Below are 24,411 nucleotides of genomic sequence, written 5' to 3'. Positions count from 1 at the left end.
TGAAGATATTTCCTTTTGCAGCATAGGCCTCAAATCGCTCCAAATATCCACCTACAGATTTTACAAAAGGCTGTTTCCAAACTGCTCTATCAAAAGGCAGGTTCAACTCTGTGAGTTGAATGCACACATCACAAAGAAGATTCTGAGAATGCTTCTGTGTAATTTTCAGCTGAAGGTATTTCATTTCCCAGCAAAGGCCTCAAAACGCTCAAAATAACCACTTGCAGATTCTACAAAAAGAGTGTTTCAAAACTGCTCTTTCAAAATTAAGGTTCAAGTGTGTGAGTTGAATGCGCTCATCACAAAGAAGTTTCTGAGAATGCTTCTGTCCAGTTTTTATGTTAATATATTTCATTTTCCAGCATAGGCCTCAAATCGCTCCAAACATCCACTAGTAAATCCTACAAAAATAGAGTTTCAAAACTGCACTTTCAAAAGGAAGTTTCCTCTCTGTGACTTGAATGCATAAAGCACAGGGAAGTTTCTGAGAATGCTTCCGTCTAGTTTTTATGTGAAGATATTTCCTTTTCCAGTGTTGGCCTCTTAGCACTCCAAATATCCACTTGCAGATTCTACTGAAAGAGTGTATCAAAACAGCTATATCAAAAGGAAGCTTGAACACTGTGAGTTGAATGCACACATCACAAAGAAGTGTCTGAGAATGCTTCTATCTAGTTTTTATGTGAAGATGTTTCCTTTTCCAGCATACGCTACAAAGCGCTCCAAATATCCACTTGCAGACTCCACAAAAAGAGTGTTTCAAAACTGTTCTATAAAAGGAATGTTCAACTCTGTGAGTAGAATGCACACATCATAAAAGAGTCTATGAGAATGGTTCTCTCTAGTTTTCATCTGAATGTATTTCCCTTTCCACTAGATGCCGCAGCGCACCAAATATCCACTTGCAGTTTCCACAACAAGAATGTTCCAGAACTGCTCTATGAAAAGGAAGGTTCAACTCTGTGAGTTCAATCCCCAAATGACAAAGAAGTTTCTGAGAATGCTTCTGTCTAGGGTTTATGTAGAGATATTTGTTTTTGCAGCATAGGTCTCAAATCGCTCCAAATATCCACTTGCAGATTTTACAAAAAGGCTGTTTCCAAACTACTCTATCAAAAGGCAGGTTCAACTCTGTGAGTTGAATGCACACAGCACAAAGAAGTTTCTGAGAATGCATCCGTCTAGTTTTTATGGGAAGATATTTCGTTTTCCAGCATAGGCCTCAAATCGCTCCAAACATCCACTAGCAAATTCTACAAAAAGAGTGTTTCAAAACTGTGCTTTCAAAAGGAAGGTTCCTCTCTGTGACTTGAATGCATAAAGCACAGGGAAGTTTCTGAGAATGCTTCCATCTAGTTATTATGTGAAGATATTTCCTTTTCCAGTGTTGGCCTCTTAGCCCTCCAAATATCCACTTGCATATTCTACTGAAAGAGTGTTTCAAAACAGCTATATCAAAAGGAAGCTTCAACTCTGTGAGTTGAATGCCACATCACAAAGAAGTTTCTGAGAATGCTTCTCTCTACTTTTCAGGTGAAGATATTTCATTTCACAGCAAAGGCCTCAAAATGCTCAAAATATCCACTTGCAGATTCTACAAAAAGAGTGTTTTCAAAACTGCTCTTTCAAAAGGAAAGTTAAAGTCTGTGAGTTGGAGGCACACAGCACAAAGAAGTTTCTGAGAATGCTTCTGTCTAGTTTTTATGGGAAGATATTTCGTTTTCCACCATAGGCCTCAAATCGCTTCAAACATCCACTAGCAAATTCTACAAAAAGAGTGTTTCAAAACTGCTCTTTCAAAAGGAAGGTTCCTCTCTGTGACTTGAATACATAAAGCACAGGGAAGTTTCTGAGAATGCTTCCGTCTAGTTTTTATATGAAGATATTTCCTATTCCAGTGTTGGCCTCTTAGCCCTCCAAATATCCACTTGCAGAGTCTACTGAAAGAGTGTTTCAAAACAGCTATCTCAAAAGGAAGTTTCAACTCTGTGAGTTGAATGCCACATCACAAAGAAGTTTCTGAGAATGCTTCTGTCTAGTTTTCAGGTGAAGATATTTCATTTCCCAGCAAAGGCCTCAAAACTTTCAAAACATTCACTTGCAGATTCTACAAAAAGAGTGTTTTCCAAACTGCTGTTTAAAAAGGAAAGTTAAAGTCTGTGAGTTGAATGCACAGAGCACAAAGAAGTTTCTGAGAACGGTTCTATCTAGTTTTCATCTGAATGTATTTCCTTTTCCACTGTATGCGGCAATCACACCAAATATCCACTTGCAGTTTCCACAACAAAAGTGTTCCAGAACTACTCTATGAAAAGGAAGGTTCAACTCTGTGAGTTCAATCCCCAAATAACAAAGAAGTTTCTGAGAATACTTCTGTCTAGGTTTTACGTGGAGATATTTCTTTTTGCAACATTTCTCTCAAATCGCTCCAAATATCCACTTGCAGATTTTACAAAATTGCTGTTTCCAAACTACTCTATCAAAAGGCAGGTTCAACTCTGTGAGTTGAATGAACATAGCACAAAGAAGTTTCTGAGAATGCTTCTGTCTAGTTTTTATGGGAAGATATTTCGTTTTCCAGTATAGGCCTGAAACTGCTCCAAACATCCACCAGCAAATTCTACAAAAAGAGTGTTTCAAAACTGCGCTTTCAAAAGGAAGGATCCTCTCTGTGACTTGAATGCATAAAGCACAGGGAAGTTTCTGAGAATGCTTCCGTCTAGTTTTTATGTGAAGATAATTCCTTTTCCAGTGTTGGCCTCTTAACACTCCAAATATCCACTTGAAGATTCAACTGAAAGAGTGTTTCAAAACAGGTATATCACAAGGAAGCTTCAACTCTGTGAGTTCAATGTGCACATTACAAACAGGTTTCTGAGAATGCTTCTGTCTAGTTTTTATGTGAAGATATTCCCTTTTCCAGCATAGGCCACAAAGCGTTCCAAATGTCGACTTGCAGATTCTATGAAAAGAGATTTTCAAAACTTTTCTATCAAAAGGAAGTTTCAACTATGTGCATTGAATGCACAAAGCACAGGGAAGTTTCTGAGAATGCTTCTGTCTACTTTTTATGTGAAGATATTTCCTTTTCAAGTGTTGGCCTCTTAGCACTCCAAATATCCACTTGCAGATTCTACTGAAAGAGTGTTTCAAAACTGTTCTATCAAAAGGAACGTTCAAATTCGTGAGTTGAATGCACTCATCACGAAGAAGTTTCTGAGAATGCTTCTGCCTAGTTTTTATGTGATGATAATTCCTTTTCCAGCTTTGCCATAAAAACCCTTCAAATATCCACTTACAGATGCAACTAAAAGGGTGTTTCAAAACTGCTGTATCAAAAGGAAAGTTCAAGAGTGTGAGTTGAATGCACTCATCACACAGAAGGTTCTGAGAATGCTTATGTCTCTTTTTTATGTGAAGATATTTCGTTTTCCATAATAAGCCTCAAAACGCTCCAAATAAACACCTGCAGATTCTACAAAAGGAGGGTTTCAAAACTGTTCTATCAAAAGCAAGGTTCAAGTCCATGAGTTGAATGCATTCATCACACAGAAATTCCTGAGAATGCTTCTGTCTAGGGTTTCTGTGAAGATATTTCCTTTTGCAGCATAGGCCTCAAATTGCTCCAAATATACACTTGCAGATTTTACAAAAAGGCTGTTTCCAAACTGCTCTATCAAAAAGCAGGTTCAACTCTGTGAGTTGAATGCACACAATGCAAAGTAGTTTCTGAGAATGCTTCTGTTCAATTTGTAGGTGAAGATATTTCACTTCCCAGCAAAGGCCTCAAAACGCTCCAAATATCCACTTGCAGATTCTACAAAAAGAGTGTTTCAAAACTGCTCTTTCAAAATGAAGGTTCAAGTCTGTGAGTTGAATGCACTCATCACAAAGTAGTTTCTGAGAATGCTTCTGTCTAGTTTTTATGGGAAGATATTTCGTTTTCCAGCATAGGCCTCAAATCGCTCCAAACATCCACTAGCAAATTCTACAAAAAGAGTGTTTCAAAACTGCGCTTTCAAAAGGAAGGTTCCTCTCTGTGACTTGAATGCATAAAGCACAGGGAAGATTCTGAGTATGCTTCCGTGTAGTTTTTATGTGAAGATATTTCCTTTTCCAGTGTTGACCTGTTAACACTTCAAATATCCACTTGCAGATTCTACTGAAAGAGGGTTTCAAAACAGCTATATCAAAAGGAAGCTTAAACTCTGTGAGTTGAATGCGCACATCACAAGCAAGTTTCTGGGAATGCTTCTATCTAGTTTTTATGTGAAGATATTTCCTTTTCCAGCATAGGCCTCAAAGCGTTCCAAATGTCAACTTGCAGATTCTACGAAATGTGATTTTCAAAACTGTTCTATCAAAAGGAAGGTTCAACTATGTGGGTTGAATGCAGAAAGCACAGGGAAGTTTCTAAGAATGCTTCTGTCTAGTTTTTATGTGAAGATATTTCGTTTTCCAACATAGTCCTCAAACCCTCCAAATAAACAGTTGCAGATCCTACAAAAGGAGTGTTTCAAAACTGTTCTATCAAAAGGAACTTTCAACTCTGTAAGTTGAATGCACTCATCATGAAGTAGTTTCTGAGAATGCTTCTGCCTAGTTTATATGTGATGATATTTCTTTTTCCAGCATTAGCATAAAATCCCTTCAAATATGCACTTACAGATGCTACTAAAAGAGTGTTCCAAAACTGCTCTATCAAAAGGAAATTTCAAATGTGTGAGTTGAATGCACTCATCACACAGAAGTTTCTGAGAATGCTTCTGTCTCTTTTTAATTTGAAGATATTTCCTTTTCCATCATAGGCCTCAAAGCGCTCCAAATAAACACTTGCAGATTGTACAAAAGGAGTGTTTCAAAACTGTTCTATCAAAAGGAAGGTTCAAGTCTGTGAATTGAATGCACCATTCATCCAGAAGTTTCTGAGAATGCTTCTCTCTAGGGTTTCTATGAAGATATTTCCTTTTGCAGCATAGGCCTCAAAACCCTCAAAATATCCACTTGCAGATTTCACAAAAAGGCTGTTTCCAAACTGCTCTATCAAAAGGCAGGTTCAAATCTCTGAATTGAATGCACACATCCCAATGTAGTTTCTGAGAATGCTTCTGTGTAGTTTTCAGGTGAAGATATTTCATTTCCCAGCAAAGGCCTCAAAATGCTCAAAATATCCACTTGCAGATTCTACAAAAAGAGTGTTTCAAAACTGCTCTTTCAAAATGAAGGTTCAAGTCTGTGAGTTGAATGCACTCACCTCAAAGAAGTTTCTGAGAATACTTCTATCTAGTTTTTATGGGAAGATATTTCGTTTTCCAGCATAGGCCTCAAATCGCTCCAAACATCCACTAGCAAATTCTACAAAAAGAGTTTTTCAAAACTGCACTTTCAAAAGGAATGTTGCTTTCTGTGACTTGAATGCATAAAGCACAGGGAAATTTCTGAGAATGCTTCCGTCTAGTTTTTATGTGAAGATATTTCCTTTTCCAGTGTTGGCCTCTTAACACTCCAAACATCCACTTGCAGATTCCACTGAAAGAGTGTTTCAAAACAGCTATATCAAAAGGAAGCTTCAACTCTGTCAGTTGAATGCGCACATCACAAAGAAGTTTATGAGAATGCTTCTGTCTAGTTTTCAGGTGAAGATATTTCATTTCCCAGCAAGGGCCTCAAAGCGCTCCAAATGTCCACTTGCAGACTCCACGAACAGAGTGTTTGAAAACTGTTCTTTCAAAAGGAAGGTTCAACTCTGTGAGTAGAATGCACACATCACAAAGGAGTTTCTGAGAATGGTTCTATCTAGTTTTCATCTGAATGTATTTCCTTTTCCACTAGATTCCGCAATCGCACGAAATATCGACTTGCAGTTTCCACAACAAGAGTGTTGCAGAACTGCTCTACGAAAAGGAAGGTTCAACTCTGTGAGTTCAATCCCCAAATGACAAAGAAGTTTCTGAGAATGCTTCTGTCTAGTTTACAGGTGAAGATATTTCATTTCCCAGCAAAGGCCTCAAAGCCCTCCAAATGTCCACTTGCCGACTCCACAAAAAGAGTGTTTCAAAACTGTTCTATCAAAAGGAAGGTTCAACTCTTTGAGTAGAATGCACACATCACAAAGAAGTTTCTGAGAACGGTTCTATCTAGTTTTCATCTGAATGTATTTCATTTTCCACTAGATTCTGCAATCGCACCAAATATCCACTTGCAGTTTCCACAACAAGAGTGTTGGGGAACTGCTCTATGAAAAGGAAGGTTCAACTCTGTCTGTTCAATCCCCAAATGACAAAGAAGTTTCTGAGAATTCTTCTGTCTAGGGTTTATGTGGAGATATTTCTTTTTGCAGCATAGGTCTCAAATCGCTCCAAATATCCACTGGCAGATTTTACAAAAAGGCTGTTTCCAAACTACTGTATCGAAACGCAGGTTCAACTCTGTGAGTTGAATGCATACAGCACAAAGAAGTTTCTGAGAATGCTTCTGTCTCGTATTTAATGTAAAGATATTTCCTTTTCTATCATAGGCCTCAAAGCGCTCCATATAAACACTTGCAGATTCTACGAAAGGAGTGATTCAAAACTGTTCTATCAAAAGGAAGGTTCAATTCCATGAGTTGAATGCACTCATCACACGGAATTTCCTGAGAATGCTTCTGTCTAGGGTTTCTGTGAAGATATTTCCTTTTGCAGCATAGGCCTCAAATCGCCCCAATATCCACTTGCAGATATTACAAAAAGGCTGTTTCCAAACTGCTCTATCAAACGGCAGGTTCAAATCTGTGAGTTGAATGCACACATCACAAAGAAGTTTCTGGGAATGCTTCTGTGTATTTCTCAGGTGAAGATATTTCATTTCCCAGCAAAGGCCTCAAAACGCTCCAAATATCCACTTGCAGATTCTACAAAAAGAGTGTTTCAAAACTGCTATTTCAACATGAAGTTTCAACTCTGTGAGTTGAATGCACTCGTCACAAAGGAGTTTCTGAAAATACTTCTGTCTAGTTTTTATGGGAAGATATTTCGTTTTCCAGCATAGACCTCAAATTACTCCAAACATCCACTAGCAAATTCTACAAAAAGAGTGTTTCAAAACTGTGCTTTCAAAAGGAAGGTTCCTCTCTGTGACTTGAATGCATAAAGCACAGGGAAGTTTCTGAGAATGCTTCCATCTAGTTTTTATGTGAAGATATTTCCTTTTCCAGTGTTGGCCTCTGAACACTCCAAATATCCACTTGCAGATTCTACTGAAAGAGTGTTTCAAAACAGCTATATCAAAAGGAAGCTTCAAATCTCTGTGTTGAATACGCACATCACACAGTGGTTTCTCAGAATGCTTCTATCTAGTTTTTATGTGAAGATATTTCCTTTTCCAGCATAGGCCTCAAAGCATTCCTAATGTCGACTTGCAGATTCTACGAAAAGTGATTTTCAAAACTGTTCTATCAAAAGGAAGGTTCAGCTATGTGGGTTGAATGCAGAAAGCACAGGGAAGTTTCTGAGAATGCTTCTGTCTAGTTTTTATGTGAAGATATTTCGTGTTCCAACATAGTCCTCAAAGCCCTCCAAATAAACAGTTGCAGATCCTACAAAAGGAGTGTTTCAAAACTGTTCTATCAAAAGTAACGTTCAACTCTGTGAGTTGAATGCACTCTTCACTAAGAAGTTTCTAAGAATGCTTCTGTCTAGTTTTTATGTGATGATATTTCGTTTTCCAGCATTGGCATAAAAACCCTCAAAATCTCAACGTACAGATGCCACTAAAAGAGGGATTCAAAACTGCTCTATCAAAACAAAGGTTCAACTCTGTGAGTTGAATGCACTCATCACACAGAAGTTTCTGAGAATGCTTCTGTCTCGTTTTTATGTGAAGATATTTCCTTTTCCATCATAGGCCTCAAAGAGCTCCAAATAAACAGTTGCAGATCCTACAAAAGGAGTGTTTCAGAAGTGTTCTATCAAAAGCAACGTTCAACTCTGTGAGTTGAATGCACTCATCATGAAGAAGTTTCTGAGAATGCTTCTGCCTAGTTTTTATGTGATGATATTTCGTTTTCCAGCATTGGCATAAAAGCCCTCCAAATATCCGCTTACAGATGTTACTAAAAGAGTGTATCAAAACTGCTCTAGCAAAAGGAAAGTTCAAGTGTGTGAATTGAATGCACTCATCACACAGAAAGTTCTGAGAATGCTTCTGTCTCGTTTTTAATGTGAAGATATTTGCTTTTCCATCATAGGCCTCAAAGCACTCCAAATAAACACTTGCAGATTCTACAAAAGAGTGTTTAAAAACCGTTCAATCAAAAGGAAGGTTCAAGTCCGTGAGTTGAATGCACTCATCAAAAAGAAGTTCCTGAACATGCTTCTGTCTAGGGTTTCTGTGAAGATATTTCCTTTTGCAGCATAGGCCTCAAATCGCTCCAAGTATCCACTCGCAGATTTTACAAAAAGGCTGTTTCCAAACTGCTCTATCAAAAGGCAGGTTCAACTCTGTGAGTTGAATGCACACATCACAAAGAAGTTTCTGAGAATGCTTCTGTGTAGTTCTCAGGTGAAGATATTTCATTTCCCAGCAAAGGCCTCAAAACGCCCTAAATATCCACTTGCAGATTCTACAAAAAGAGTGTTTCAAAACTGCTCTTTCAAAATGAAGGTTCAAGTCTGTGAGTTGAATGCACTCATCTCAAAGAAGTTTCTGAGAATGCTTCAGTCTAGTTTTTATGTGAAGATATTTCGTATTCCAGCATAGGCCTCAAATCGCTCCAAACATCCACTTGCAAATCCTATAAAAAGAGTGTTTCAAAACTGTGCTTTCAAAAGGAAGGTTCCTCGCTGTAACTTGAATGCATAAAGCACAGGGAAGTTTCTGAGAATGCTTCCGTCTAGTTTTTATGTGAAGATATTTCCTTTTCCAGTGTTGACCTGTTAACACTCCAAATATCCACTTGCAGATTCTACTGAAAGAGGGTTTCAAAACAGCTATATCAAAAGGAAGCTTCAACTATGTGAGTTGAATGCGCACACCACATAGTAGTTTCTGAGAATGCTTCTGTCTAGTTTTCAGATGAAGATATTTCATTTCCCAGCAAAGGCCTCAAAACGCTCAAAATATCCACTTGCAGATTCTACAAAAAGACTGTTTCAAAACTGCTCTTTCAAAAGGAAAGTTAAAGCCTGTGTGTTGAATGCACTCATCACAAAGAAGCTTCTGAGAATGCTTCTGTCTAGTTTTTATGGGAAGATATTTCGTTTTCCAGCATAGGCCTCAAATCCCTCGAAACATCCACTAACATATTCTACAAAAAGAGCGTTTCAAAACTGCGCTTTCGAAAGGAAGGTTTCTCTCTGTGACTTGAATGCATAAAGCACAGGGAAGTTTCTGAGAATGCTTCCGTCCAGTTTTTATGTGAAGATATTTCCTTTTCCAGTTTTGGCCTCTTAACACCCCAAATATCCACTTGAAGATTCTGCTAAACGAGTGTTTCTAAACAGCTATTTCAAAAGGAAGCTTCAACTCTATGAGTTGAATGCGCACATCACAAAGAAGTTTCTGAGAATGCTTCTATGTCGTTTTTATGTGAAGATATTTCCTTTTCCAGCATAGGCCTCAAAGCGTTCCAAATGTCAACTTGCAGATTCTATGAAAAGAGATTTTCAAAACTGTTCTATCAAAAGGAAGGTTCAGCTATGTGGGTTGAATGCAGATAGCACAGGGAAGTCTCTGAGAATACTTCTGTCTAGTTTTCATGTGAAGATAATTCCTTTTCCAACATAGGCCTCAAAGCGCTCCAAATAAACAGTTGCAGATCCTACAAAAGGAGTGTTTCAAAACTGTTCTATCAAAAGGAACGTTCAACTCTGTGAGTTGAATGCACTCATCACGAAGAAGTTTCTGAGAATGCTTCTGCCTAGTTTTTATGTGTTGATATTTCGTTTTCCAGCATTGGCATAAAAGCCCTCCAAATATCCACTTACAGATGCTACTAAAAGTGTGTTTCAAAACTGCTCTATCAAAAGAAAAGTTCACAGGTGTAAACTGAATGCACTCATCACACAGAAGCTTCTGAGAATGCTTCTGTCTCGTTTTTATGTGAAGATATTTCCTTTTCCATCATAGGTCTGAAAGCACTCCAAATAAACACTTGCAGATTCTACAAAAGGAGTGTTTCAAAACTGTTCTATCAAAAGGAAAGTTCACTTCCTTGAGTTGAATGCACTCATCACACAGATGTTCCTGGGACTGCTTCTGTCTAGGGTTTCTGTGAAGATATTTCCTTTTGCAGCATAGGCCTCAAATGGCTCCAAATATCTACTTTCAGATTTTACAAAAAGGCTGTTTCCAAACTCCTCTTTCAAAAGGCAGGTTCAACTCTGTAAGTTGAATGCACACATCACAAAGAAGTTTCTGAGAATGCTTCTATCTAGTTTTTATATGAAGATGTTTCCTTTTCCACCATAGGCTTCAAAGCACTCCAAATATCCACTTGCAGACTCCACAAAAAGAGTGTTTCAAAACTGTTCTATCAAAAGGAAGGTTCAACTCTGTGAGTAGAATGCACACATCACAAAGAAGTTTCTAGAGAACGGTTCTATCTAGTTTTCATCTGAATGTATTTGCTTTTCCACTAGATGCAGCAATCGCACTAAATATCCAATTGCAGTTTTCACAACAAGAGTGTTGCAGAAGTGCTCTATGAAAAGGAAGTTTCATCTCTGTGAGTACAATCCCCAAATGACAAAGAAGTTTCTGAGAATGCTTCTGTCTAGAAAATATCTTCACAGAAAAACGTCTTTGGGATGAGTGCATTCCACATTCCATTCCATTCCATTCCATTCCACATTCCATTACATTCCAATCCATTCCACTTGACATTCCATTCCATTCCATTCTATATTCCATTCCATTTCATTCCATTCCACATTGTATTCCATTCCACATTCCATTCCATTCCATTCCACATTCCATTGCATACCATTCCACATTCCATTCCATTCCATTCAACATTGCATTCCACATTCCATTCCACATTCCATTCCAGATTCCATTTCACATTCCATTCCACATTCCATTCCATTCCATTCCACATTGCAGTCCAAATTCCATTCGACATTCCGTCCACATTCCATTTCATTCCATTCCATATTCCATTACATTACATTCCACATTCCACTCCATTCCATGCCACATTCTATTCCATTTCATTCCATTCCACATTCTGTTCCATTCCACATTCCATTGCATTCCATTACACATTCCATTCCAATCCATTCCATTCCATTCCATTCCACATTTCATTCCATTCGTTTGCATTCCATATTCTATCCCATTCCACATTCCGTTCCATGCCATTCCATATTCCGTTCAATTCCATTCCACATTACATTCCGTTACATTTCTCATTCAATTCCACTTCATTCCAATCCACATTCTATTACATTCCACATTCCATTCCATTCCATTCCACATTCCATTCCATTCCATTGCATTTCACATTCTAATCAATTACACCTTACATTCCATTCCATTCCACATTCCATTCCATTTCATTCCATTCCACATTCCATTCCCTTCCATTCAACATTGCATTCCATTTCATTCCATTCCATATTCTATTCCATTCCACATTACATTACATTCCATTCCACATTCCATTCCATTCCACATTCCATTCCATTCCATTCGATTCCATTCCACATTCCATTCCATTCCTTTAAATTCCAAATTACATTCCATTCTATTCCACATTTCATTCCATTACATTCCACATTCCATCCCATTTATTCCACATTTCATAGCATTCCATTCCATTCCCTTCCACATTCCATTTCATATTCCTTTGAATTGCACTCCAGATTGCATTCCACAATCCATTCCATTCCATTCCATTCCACTTTCCATTCCATTGCACTCCAATCCATTCCATTCCATACTCCATTCCATTCCATTCCATATTCCATTCCATTCCATTCCATTCCACATTCCATTCCATTCCACATTTCATTCCACATTCCATTCCACATTGCATTCCATTCCACATACCATTCCACATTCCATTCCACATTCCATTCCACGTTCCATTCCACGTTCCGTTCCACATTCCTTTCCGCGTTCCATTCCACATTCCATTCCATTCCATTCCACATTCAATTCCACATTCTATTCCATTCCATATTCCATTCCACATTCTATTCCATTCCATTCCATTCCATTCCACACTCCATTCCACATTCCATTCCATTCCACATTCCATTCCACATTCCACTCCATTCCATTCCATATTCCATTCCACATTCCATTCCATTCCATTCCTTTGCACATTCCATTCCACTTTCCCTTCCATTCCATTTCACATTCCATTCCATTCCATTAAATTCCTTTCCACATTCCATTCCACAATCCATTTCTTTCCATTTGACATTCCTTTCCATTCCATTCCACATTCCATTCCGCATTCCATTACATTCCACTCCTCATTCCATTCCACATGCCATTCCATTCCATTCCATTGCATTCCACGTTCCATTCTAATCCATTCCACGTTCTATTCCATGTTTCATTCCAAGTTCCATTCCACGTTCTATTCCACATGCCATTCCATTCCATTCCAGGTTCCATTACACATTCCATTCCATTCCATTCCACATTCCATTCCTTTCCATTCCACTCTGCAGTGCACATTCCATTCCACATTCCAGTCCACATTCCCTTCCATTCCATTCCACATTTAATTCTATTCCATTCCATTCCATTCCACATTCCTTTCCATTCCATTCCATTCCACATTCAATTCCATTCCATTCCACTTTCCATTCCAATCCATTACATTACATTCCTTTCCAATTTCCATTCCATTCCATTGCATTCCTCAATCCATTTCATTCCTCATTCCATTCCATTCCACAGTCCATTTCATTCCATTCCACTCCACTCCACATTCCATTCATTTCCGTTCTACATTTCATTCCATTTCATTCCATTCCGCATCCTATTCCATTCCAGAATCCATTCCATTCAATTCCACATTCCATTCCATTTCATTACTTTTCATTCCACATTCCATTCCATTAAATTCCATTCAACATTTCATTCGAATGTATTCTACATTCCATTCCATTCCATTCCATTCACTTCCACATTTCATTGCATTCCAATCCATTCCATTCCACTTTCCATTTCATATTCCATTGCTTTGCATTCCACACTGCATTTCACATTCTAATCCATTCCATTTCATTCCACATTCAATTCCATTCCATTCCATTCCACATTCCATTCCATTCCATTACACTCCATTCCATTTCATTCCATTCTATTGCACATAACACTCCACATTCCATTCCATTCCATTCCACTCCACATTCCATTCCATTCCATTCCATTCCATTCCACATTCCATTCCCTTCCATTCTACAATGCATTCCATTTCATTCCATTCCATATTCTATTCCATTCCACATTACATTCCATTCCATTCCACATTCCATTCCTTTCCACATTCCATTCCATTCCATTCGATTCCATTCCACATTCCATTCCATTCCGTTAAATTCCATATTACATTCCATTCTATTCCACATTTCATTCCATTACATTCCACATTCCATCCCATTTATTCCACATTTCATAGCATTCCATTCCATTCCCTTCCACATTCCATTTCATATTCCATTGAATTGCACTCCAGATTGCATTCCACATTCCATTCCATTCCATTCCATTCCACATTCCATTCCATTCCATTCCACCCCATTCCATTCCATATTCCATTCCACTCCATTCCATTCAACATTCCATTCCATTCCACATTTCATTCCACAATCCATTCCACATTTCATTCCTTTCCACATACCATCCCACATTCCATTCCACATTCCATTCCACGTTCCCATCCACGTTCCGTTCCACATTCCTTTCCGCGTTCCATTCCACATTCCATTCCATTCCATTCCACATTCCATTCCACATTCTTTTCCATTTCACATTCCATTCCGCATTCCACTCCATTCCTTTCCACATTCCATTCCACATTGCACTCCATTACATTCCACATTCCATTCCACATTCCATTCCATTCAATTCCTTTGCACATTCCATTCCACATTCCCTTCCATTCCATTTCACATTCCATTCCATTCCATTCCATTCCTTTCCACATTCCATTCCACCATCCATTTCTTTCCATTTGACATTCCTTCCCATTATATTCCACATTCCATTTCGCATTCCGTTAAATTCCACTCCACATTCCATTCCACCTACCATTCCATTCTATTCCATTGCATTCCACGTTCCATTCTAATCCATTCACGTTCCATTCCATGTTTCATTCCATGTTCCAGCCCACGTTCTATTCCACATGCCATTCCATTCCATTCCACATTCCATTCCTTTCCATTCCACTCTGCAGTGCACATTCCATTCCACATTCCAGTCCACATTCCCTTCCATTGCATTCCACATTTAATTCTATTCCATTCCATTCCATTCCACATTCCATTCAACATTCCTTTCCATTCCATTCCATTCCACATTCAATTCCATTCCATTCCACATTCTATTCCAATCCATTACATTACATTCCATTCCAATTTCCATTCCATTCCATTGCATTCCTCAATCTATTCCATTCTTCATTCCATTCCATTCCACATTCCATTTCATTCCATTCCACTCCACTCCACATTCCATTCAATTCCGTTCTACATTTCATTCCATTTCATTCCTTTCCGCATCCTATTCCATTCCACAATCCATTCCATTCAATTCCACCTTCCATTCCATTCCGTTACTTTCCATTCCACATTCCATTCCATTAAATTCCATTCCACATTTCATTCCAATCTATTCTACATTCCATTCCATTCCATTCCATTCACTTCCACATTTCATTGCCTTCCTATCCATTCCATTCCACTTTCCATTTCATATTCCATTCCTTGCATTCCACATTGCTTTCCACATTCTAATCCATTCCATTCCATTCCACATTCCATTCCATTCCATTCCATTCCATTCCACATTCCATTCCATTCCATTCCATTCCATTCCACATTCCATTCCATTCCATTCCACTCCATTCCATTTCATTCCATTACATTGCACATACCATTCCACATTCCATTCCATTCCATTCCACTCTACATTCCATTCCATTCCATTCCATTCCACTTTCCATTCCATTCCATTCCACATTCAATTCCATTTCGTTCCATTCGACATTCTATTCCATTCCACATTCCATTCCATCACACATTCCATTCAATTCCATTCCATTCCATTCCACATTCCATTCAATTCCATTCCATTCCATTCCCCATTCCATTCCTTTCCATTCCATTCCATTTCACATTCCATTCAATTCCAGTCCATTCCATTCCCCACTCCATTCCTTTCCTTTCCATTCCACATTCTATTCCATTCCAGATTCCATTTCATTCCATTCCACATTTCATTCCATTCCATTCCTTTCCATTCCACATTGCATTCTTTTCCATTCCACATTCCATTCCATTTCATTCCATTCCACATTCTATTCCATTCCAAATTCCAATACATTCCATTCCCCTTACCATTCCATTGCATTCTATTCCATTGCATTCCACATTCCATTCCTTTGCATTCCATTCCACGTTCCTTTCCGTTCCATTCCACATTCCACTCCATTCATTTCCACATTTCATTGAATTCCATTCCATTCCATTCCACATAGCATAGCATTCCACATTTCCTTCCACATTCCATTCCACATTCCAGTCCGTGTTCCATTCCATTCCATTCCACATTCCATTCCATTCCACTCCACATTCCATTCCACCTTCCATTCCATTCCATTCCACATTCTATTGCATTCCATTCCACGTTCCATTCCATGTTCAATACCATTTTATTCCACACTCCATTCCACATTCCATTCGGTTCCATTCCACTCTCCATACCATTCCATTCCGTTAAATTATACAATCCATTCCATTCCATTCCACAAAGCATTCCACATTCCATTCCATTCCATTCCACATTCCATTCCATTCCATTCCACATTCCTTTCCATTGCATTCCACATTCCATTTCACTTTCCATTCCACGTTCCTTTCCACATTCCATTCCTCGTTCCATTCCACGTTCCATTCCACGTTCCATTCCACATTCTTTTCCGTTCCATTCCACGTTCCATTCCACATTCCATTCGACTCCATTCCTTTCCACTGTCTTTTCCACACTCCATTCCACTTTCCATTCCACATTACAATCTGTTCCATTCCACATTCCATTCCAAAATCCATTCCACATTCCATTCCATTCCATTCCATTTTCCATTCCACATGCCACTCAACATTCCATTCCACATTCCATTCCATTCCATTCCACATTCTATTCCACATTAAATTCCATTACATTCCACATTGCATTCCACATTCCATTCCATTCCATTCCACATTGCATTCCACAATTCATTGAATTCTATTTCACATTCCATTGCACATTCAATTCCACTCAATTCCACATTCCATTCCACATTCCATTGCACGTTCCATTCCAGGTTCCATTAGGCATTCCATTCCATGTTCCATTCCATGTTCCATTCCATGTTCCATTCCGTTAAATTCCACTTGCCATTTCATTCCACCTTCCATTCCATTCCATTCCACATTTCATTCCACAATCCATTGCATTCCGTTCTGCGTTCTATACCATTCCATTCCACATTTCTTTCCATATTCCATTCCATTGCTTTCCACATTCCATTCCAACTTCCATTCCATGTTCCATTCCAGCTTCCATTGCACGTTCCATTGCATTCCATTGCACCTTGCATTCCATTCCATTCCACGTTCCATTTCATTCTGTTCCACATTCCATGCCACATTCCATTTCACATTCCATTCCACATTCCATTTCAGCTTCCATTCCATTCCATTACATTCCACATTCTATTCCACTCCATACCACATTCCACTGCATTCCATTACACATTCCATTCCTCATTTTATTCCTCATTCCATTCCATTACATTATATTCCACATTCCATTCCATTCCATTACCTTCCATATTGAATCCCACAATCCATTTCTTTCCATTTGACATTCTTTCCATTCTATTCCACATTCAAACCGCATTCCATTCCATTCCATTCCATTCCACATTCCATTCCACATTCAATTCAACATTCCATTCCATTTCATTCCACATTCCATTCCACATTCCCTTCCACATTCCATTACACTACATTTCGCATTCCATTACACATTCCTTTCCATTACATTCCACTTTCCATACCACATTCGATTTCATTCTGTCCCACATTCCATTCCATTACATTCCACATTCCATTCCACATACCATTCCATGTTCCATTCCATTCAATTCCAACTTGCATTCCACCTTCCTTTAGACGTACCTTTCCACGTTCCATTCCATGTTCCACTCCATTCCATTCCGTGTTCTATTCCACATTCCATTCTATTCCATTCCATATTGCATTCCATTCCATTCCACATTCCATTCCATTCCACATTCCATTCCATTCCATTCCATTCCACATTCCATACCTTTCCATTCCTTTCAATTGCACATTCCATTCCACATTCCATTCCATTCCATTCCCCATTCCATTCCATTCCATTCCACATTCCATTCCATTCCATTCCATTCACTTCCACATTTCATTGCATTCCTATCCATTCCATTCCACATTCCATTTCATATTCCATTGCTTTGCATTCCAAATTGCATTCCACTTTCTAATCCTTTCCATTCCATTCCACATTCCATTCCATTGCACATTCCATTCCAATCCATTCCACTCCATTCCATTTCATTCCATTCCATTGCACATACCATTCTACATTCCATTCCATTCCATTCACCTCCACATTCCATTCCATTCCATTCCACATTCCATTCCATTCCATTCCACATTCCATTCCATTTCGTTCCATTCCACATTCTATTCCATTCCACATTCCATTCCATTCCATCCCACATTCCATTCAATTCCATTCCATTCCATTACACATTCCATTCAGTTCCAATCCATTCCATTCCCCATTCCATTCCATTACTTTCCATTCCATTCCACATTCCATTCAATTCCATTCCATTCCATTCCCCATTCCATTCCTTTCCTTTCCATTCCACATTCTATTCCATTCCACATTTCATTTCATTCCATTCCACATTTCATTCCATTCCATTCCATTCCATTCCACATTCCATTCCATTCAATTCCACATTCCATTCCATTTCATTCCATTCCACATTCTATTCCATTCCACATTCCAATACATTCCATTCCCCCTTCCACTCCATGGCATTGTATTCCATTCCATTCCACATTCCATTCCTTTCCACTCCTTTCAACATTCCTTTCCATTCCATTCCACATTCCACTCCATTCATTTCCACATTTCATTGCATTATATTCCATTCCATTCCACATAGCATTGCATTCCACATTTCATTCCACGTTCCATTCCACGTTCCATTGAACGTTCCATTCCATTCCATTCCACATTGCATTCCATTCCACTCCACATTCCATTCCACAATCCATTCCATTCCATTTCACATTCCATTCCATTACATTCCACGTTCCATTCCATGCTCAATTCCATTACATTCCACACTCCATTACACATTCCATTGTGTTCCATTCCACCTTCCATACCATTCCATTCCATTCCACAATCCATTCCATTCCATTCCACAATGGATTCCACATTCCATTCATTTCCATTCCACATTCCATTCCGTTTCATTCCACATTCCTTTCCACTGCATTCCACATTCCATTTCACTTTCCATTCCATGTTCCTTTCCATATTCCATTCCTCGTTCCATTCCACGTTCCATTCCACGTTCCATTCCACATTCCTTTCCGTTCAATTGCACGTTCCTTTCCATATTCCATTCAACTCCATTTCTTTCCACTGTATTTTCCACATTCCATTCCACTTTCCATTCCACATTACAATCTCTTCCATTCCACATTCCATTACAAAATCCATTCCACATTCCATTCCATTCCATTGCATTTTCCATTCCACATGCCACTCAACATTCCATTCCACATTCCATTCCATTCCATTCCACATTCTATTCCACATTCCATTCCTTTCCATTCCATATTGCATTCCACATTTCATTCCATTCCTTTTCACATTCCATTACACATTCGATTCCCCTCCATTCCACATTCCATTCCACATTCCATTCTTGGTTCCATTCCAGGTTCCATTAGACGTTCCATTCCATGTTCCATTCCATGTTCCGTTCCGTTACACTGCACTTGCCATTTCTTTCCACCTTCCATTCCATTCCATTCCACATTTCATTCCACAATCCATTGCATTCCATTGTGTATTCTATTCCATTCCATTCCATTCCACATTTCTTTCCACATTCCATTCCATTGCTTTCCACATTCCATTACACATTCCATTCCACATTCCATTCCAACTTCCATTCCATGTTCCATTCCAGGTTCCATTGCATGTTCCATTACATTCCATTGCACCTTCCATTCCATTCCATTCCACGTTCCATTTCATTCCGTTCCACATTCCATACCACATTCCTTTTCACAATCCATTCCATATTCCATTACACCTTCCATTCCATTCCATTCCATTCATCATTCCATTCCATTACATACCACATTCCACTGCATTCCATTACACTTTCCACTCCACATTCTGTTTCTCATTCCATTCCATTCCATTCTATTCCACATTCCATTCCATTCAATTCCATTCCCTTCCATATTCCATTCCACAATCCATTTCTTTACATTTGACATTCTTTCCATTCTATTCCAGATTCCAAACCGCATTCCATTCCATTCCATTCCATTCCACATTCCATTCCACATTCCATTCCATTCCATTCCACATTCCATTCCATTCCATTCCACATTCCTTTCCACATTCTATTCCACATACCTTTCCATTCCATTCTATTCCATTCCACATTCCTTTCCACATTCTATTCCACATACCTTTCCATTCCATTCTATTCCACATTCCGTTCCATTCCATTGCACAATCCATTCCACATTTCATTACACCTTCCATTCCACATTCCATTCCATTGCTTTCCAAATCCCAATCCATTCCTTTCCTCATTCCATTGCATTCAATTCCACATTTCATTCCATTCCTTTCCATTCCATTCCACATTCCATTGCACATGCCATTCCACATTCCTTTCCATTCCATTCCACTTTCCATTCCACATTCCATTGCACATAACATTCCACATTCCATTTCATTCCATTCCACATTCTATTCCACATTAAATTCCACATTCCTTTGCATTCCACTCCACATTTCATTCCACATTCCTTTCAACATTTCTTTCCTCATTCCATTCCACTTTCCATTCCGCATTCCATTCTATTCTATTTCACATTCCAATCCATTCCATTCCACGTTCCATTCCATTCTATTCCACATTCCATTCTATTGCATTCCACATTCCATTTCATTCCATTCCATTCCATTCCATTCCATTCCACATTCCAATCCATTGCGTTCCACATTCCATTCCGTTCCATTCCATTCTGCATTCCATCCCATTCCATTCCATTCCACATTCCATTCCATTCCATTCCACATTCCATTCCACGTTCCATTCCACGTCGAATTCCATATTCCATTCCACGTCCCATTCCACATTCCATTCCTTTCCTTTCCACATCCCATTCCATTCCATTCCACATTCCGTTCCATTCCATTCCACATTCCATTCCAAGTTCCATTACATTCCCTTCAACGTTCCATTCCATTCTATTCAACGTTCCTTTCCACGTTCCTTTTAACATTCCATTTCACATTGCATTCCAAGTTCCTTTCCATTCCATTCCACATTCCATTCCACGTTCCATTCCATTTCATTCCATGTTCCATTCCACGTTCTTTCCATCTCCCTTTCCTTTCCATTCCACATTCCATTCCATTGCATTCCACATTCCATTCCATTGCATTCCACATTCCATTCCATGTTCCATTCCACGTTTCATTCCATGTTCCATTCCACGTCCCATTTCACGTTGCATTCCATGTTCCATTCCACGTCCCATTCCATGTTCCATTCCTTTCCATTCCACGTTCCATTCCATTCCATTTCTCATTCCCGTCCATTCCATTCCACATTCCATTCCACGTTCCATTCCATTTCATTCCATGTTCAATTCCACCTTCCATTCCACATTCCATTACACACTGCATTCCACGATCCATTCCATTCCTTTCCACATTCAAGTCCATTCCATTCCATGTTCCATTCCACTTTCCATTCCACATTCCATTCCATATTCCAGTCCAAGTTCCACTTCACTCTTTCCAAGTTCCACTCCAGTTTCCATTCCATTCCATTCCACATTCCATTGAACATTCGAATCCACATTCCATTCCTCCTTTCATTCCGTTTTCAATTCCACATTCCGTTCCAGATTCTATTCCATTCCATTCCACTTTCCTTTCAGATTTCATTCCACATTCCATTCCATTCCATTCCACTTTCCATTCAAAATTCCATTCCATTCAATTTCACGTTCCATTCCATATTCCATTCCACATTCCATTTCACATTCCAATTCACCTTCCATTCCAAGATCCATTCCACATTCAATTCCACGATACATTGCACGTTCCATTCCACATTCCATTCCATTCTGCTCTTTTCCACATTTCCTTCCACATTCCATTCCACATTACATTCTATGTTCCATTCCACATTCCTTTCCACGTTCCATTACACATTCCATTCCATGTTCCATTCCATTCAATTCCACGTTCAATTCCAAGTTCCATTCCATTCCATTCTACATTCCATTCCACATTCCATTGAACATCCCAATCCGCGTTCCATTCCATGTTCCATTCCACTTTCCATTCCACGTTCCATTCCCCCTTCATTCCATTCCACTTTCCATTCCACATTCCATTCCATTCCACTTTCCATTCCACATTCCATTCCATATTTCATTCCACATTCCATTCCGTTCCATTCCACATTCTATTCCACTTTCCATTCCTTTCCACATTCCTATCCGTTCCATTCCACATTCCTTTCCATATTACATTCCATTCCATTCCACATTCCATTCCACTTTCCATTCCACATTCCTTTCCATTCTGTTCCACATTCCATTTCACATTCCATTCCACATTCCATTCCATTCCGTTCCACATTCCATTCCACATTCCATTGTATTCCAAATTCATATTCCATTCCACATTCCGTTCTCATTCCTTTGCATTCCATTTCACATTCCATTCCACATTTCATTGCATTCCAACTGACATTCCATTCCACATTCCATTCCATTCCATTCCATTCCACATTAGATGCCCCATTCCGTTACACATTCCATTTCGCAGTCCATTCTACATTCCATTCCACATTCCATTCTCATTCCAAGGCATTTCATTCCACTTTCCGTTCCACATTCCTTTGCCATCCAATTCACATTCCATTCCATATTCTCTTCCAAGTTGCAATCCATTATATTCCACATTCCTTTCCACATTCCATTTCACATTCCATTCCACAGTCCATTCATTTCCATTCCACATTCCATTCCATTCCAATCAACATTCCATTCCACATTTCATTCCATTCCGTTCCACATTCCAATCCATATTCCATTCCACTTTCCATTCCATTCAATTCCACATTCCATTCCATTCCATTCCATTCCACGTTACATTCCTCTTTACATTAAATTCTATTCCACATTCCATTCCACATTCCAGTCCAGTCCATTCCAGAATCCATTCCATTCCAATCCACATTTCATTCAGCATTTCATTCCATTCCATTCCACATTCCATTCCACATACCCTTCCACATTCCATTCAGTTCCATTCTACATTCCATTCCACATTCTCTTCCAAATTGCATTCAATTGTATTCCACAATCCATTCCACAATACATTCCACTTCATTGCGCATTGCATTTGACAATCCATTCCACATTCCATTCCACTTTCCATTCCACAATCCATTAAAGCCCATTCCACATTCCATTCCACTTTCCATTCAATTCCATTCCACATTCCGTTCCATATTCCATTCCACAGTCCATTCCATTCCTTTCCACATTCCATTTCACTTTCCATTACACTTTCCATTCCACATTCCATTCCACATTCCATTCCATTCCATTCCTTCCACATTCCATTTCACATTCCATTCCTTTCCATTCCACGTTGAATTCCATGTTCCATTCCACATTCCATTCCATTCCATTCCACGTTCCATTCCACACTCAATTCCACAATCCAATCCACATTCCATTTCGTTCCATTTCACATTCCATTCCACATTCCGTTCCATACCATTCCATTCCGCATTCCATTCCATTGCATTCCACATTCTATTCCTCATTCCATTCCATTCCATTCCACATTAAATTCCACATTCCATTCCACATTCCGTTCCATACCATTCCATTCCGCATTCCATTCCATTGCATTCCACATTCTATACCTCATTCCATTCCATTCCATTCCACATTAAATTCCCCATTCCATTTCATTCCATTCCACTTTCCATTCCATTCCACTGCACATTCCATTCATTTCCATTCCACATTCAATTCCACATTCCATTCCACGTTCCATTCCCCATTCCATTCCACTTTTCATTCCACTTTCCATTCCATTCCATTCCACCTTCCATTCCACGTTCCATTCCACATTCCATTCCACATTCAATTCCACTTTCCATTACATTGCATTACATATTCCTGACCATTGCATTCGATTCCATTCCGCGTTCCATTCCATTCCATTCCAAATTCTTCTCCACATTCAATTGCATTTCGTTCCACATTCCATTCAATTCCATTCCACATTCCATTCCATTCCATTCCACATTCCATTCCATTCCATTCCACATTCCATATATTCCATTCCACATTCCATTAAAGATTCCATTCCACGTTCCATTCCACGTTCCATTCCATTGCATTCCACCTTGCATTCGACATTACATTGCATTCCATTCCAAGTTCCATTCCACACTATATTACACAATCCATTCCCCCTTCCATTCCGTTCCATTCCACATTCCATTCCACAATCCCTTCCATGTTCCATTCCACTTTCCATTCCACATTCCGTTAAAGTCCGTTCCACATTCCATTCCAGAGTCCATTCCATGCCATTCTACTCTTCATTCCACATTCCATTCTACATTCGATTCCATTCCTTTCCACGTTCCTTTCCACATTCCAATCCACATTTCATTCCACTTTCCATTCCGTGTTACCTTCTATTTCATTCCATGTTCCATTCCACTTTCCATTCCATTCCATTCCACTTTAAATTCCACATTCCAATCCACCTACCATTCCACATTCCATTCCGTTCAATTCCACGTTCCATTCCAAATTCCAATCTGTTACATTCCACATT

The sequence above is a fragment of the Pongo pygmaeus genome, chromosome 22, assembly GCF_028885625.2.
Source record: "Pongo pygmaeus isolate AG05252 chromosome 22, NHGRI_mPonPyg2-v2.0_pri, whole genome shotgun sequence".
NCBI lineage: Eukaryota > Metazoa > Chordata > Mammalia > Primates > Hominidae > Pongo > Pongo pygmaeus.
Note: the sequence above shows the minus strand (reverse complement) of the source record.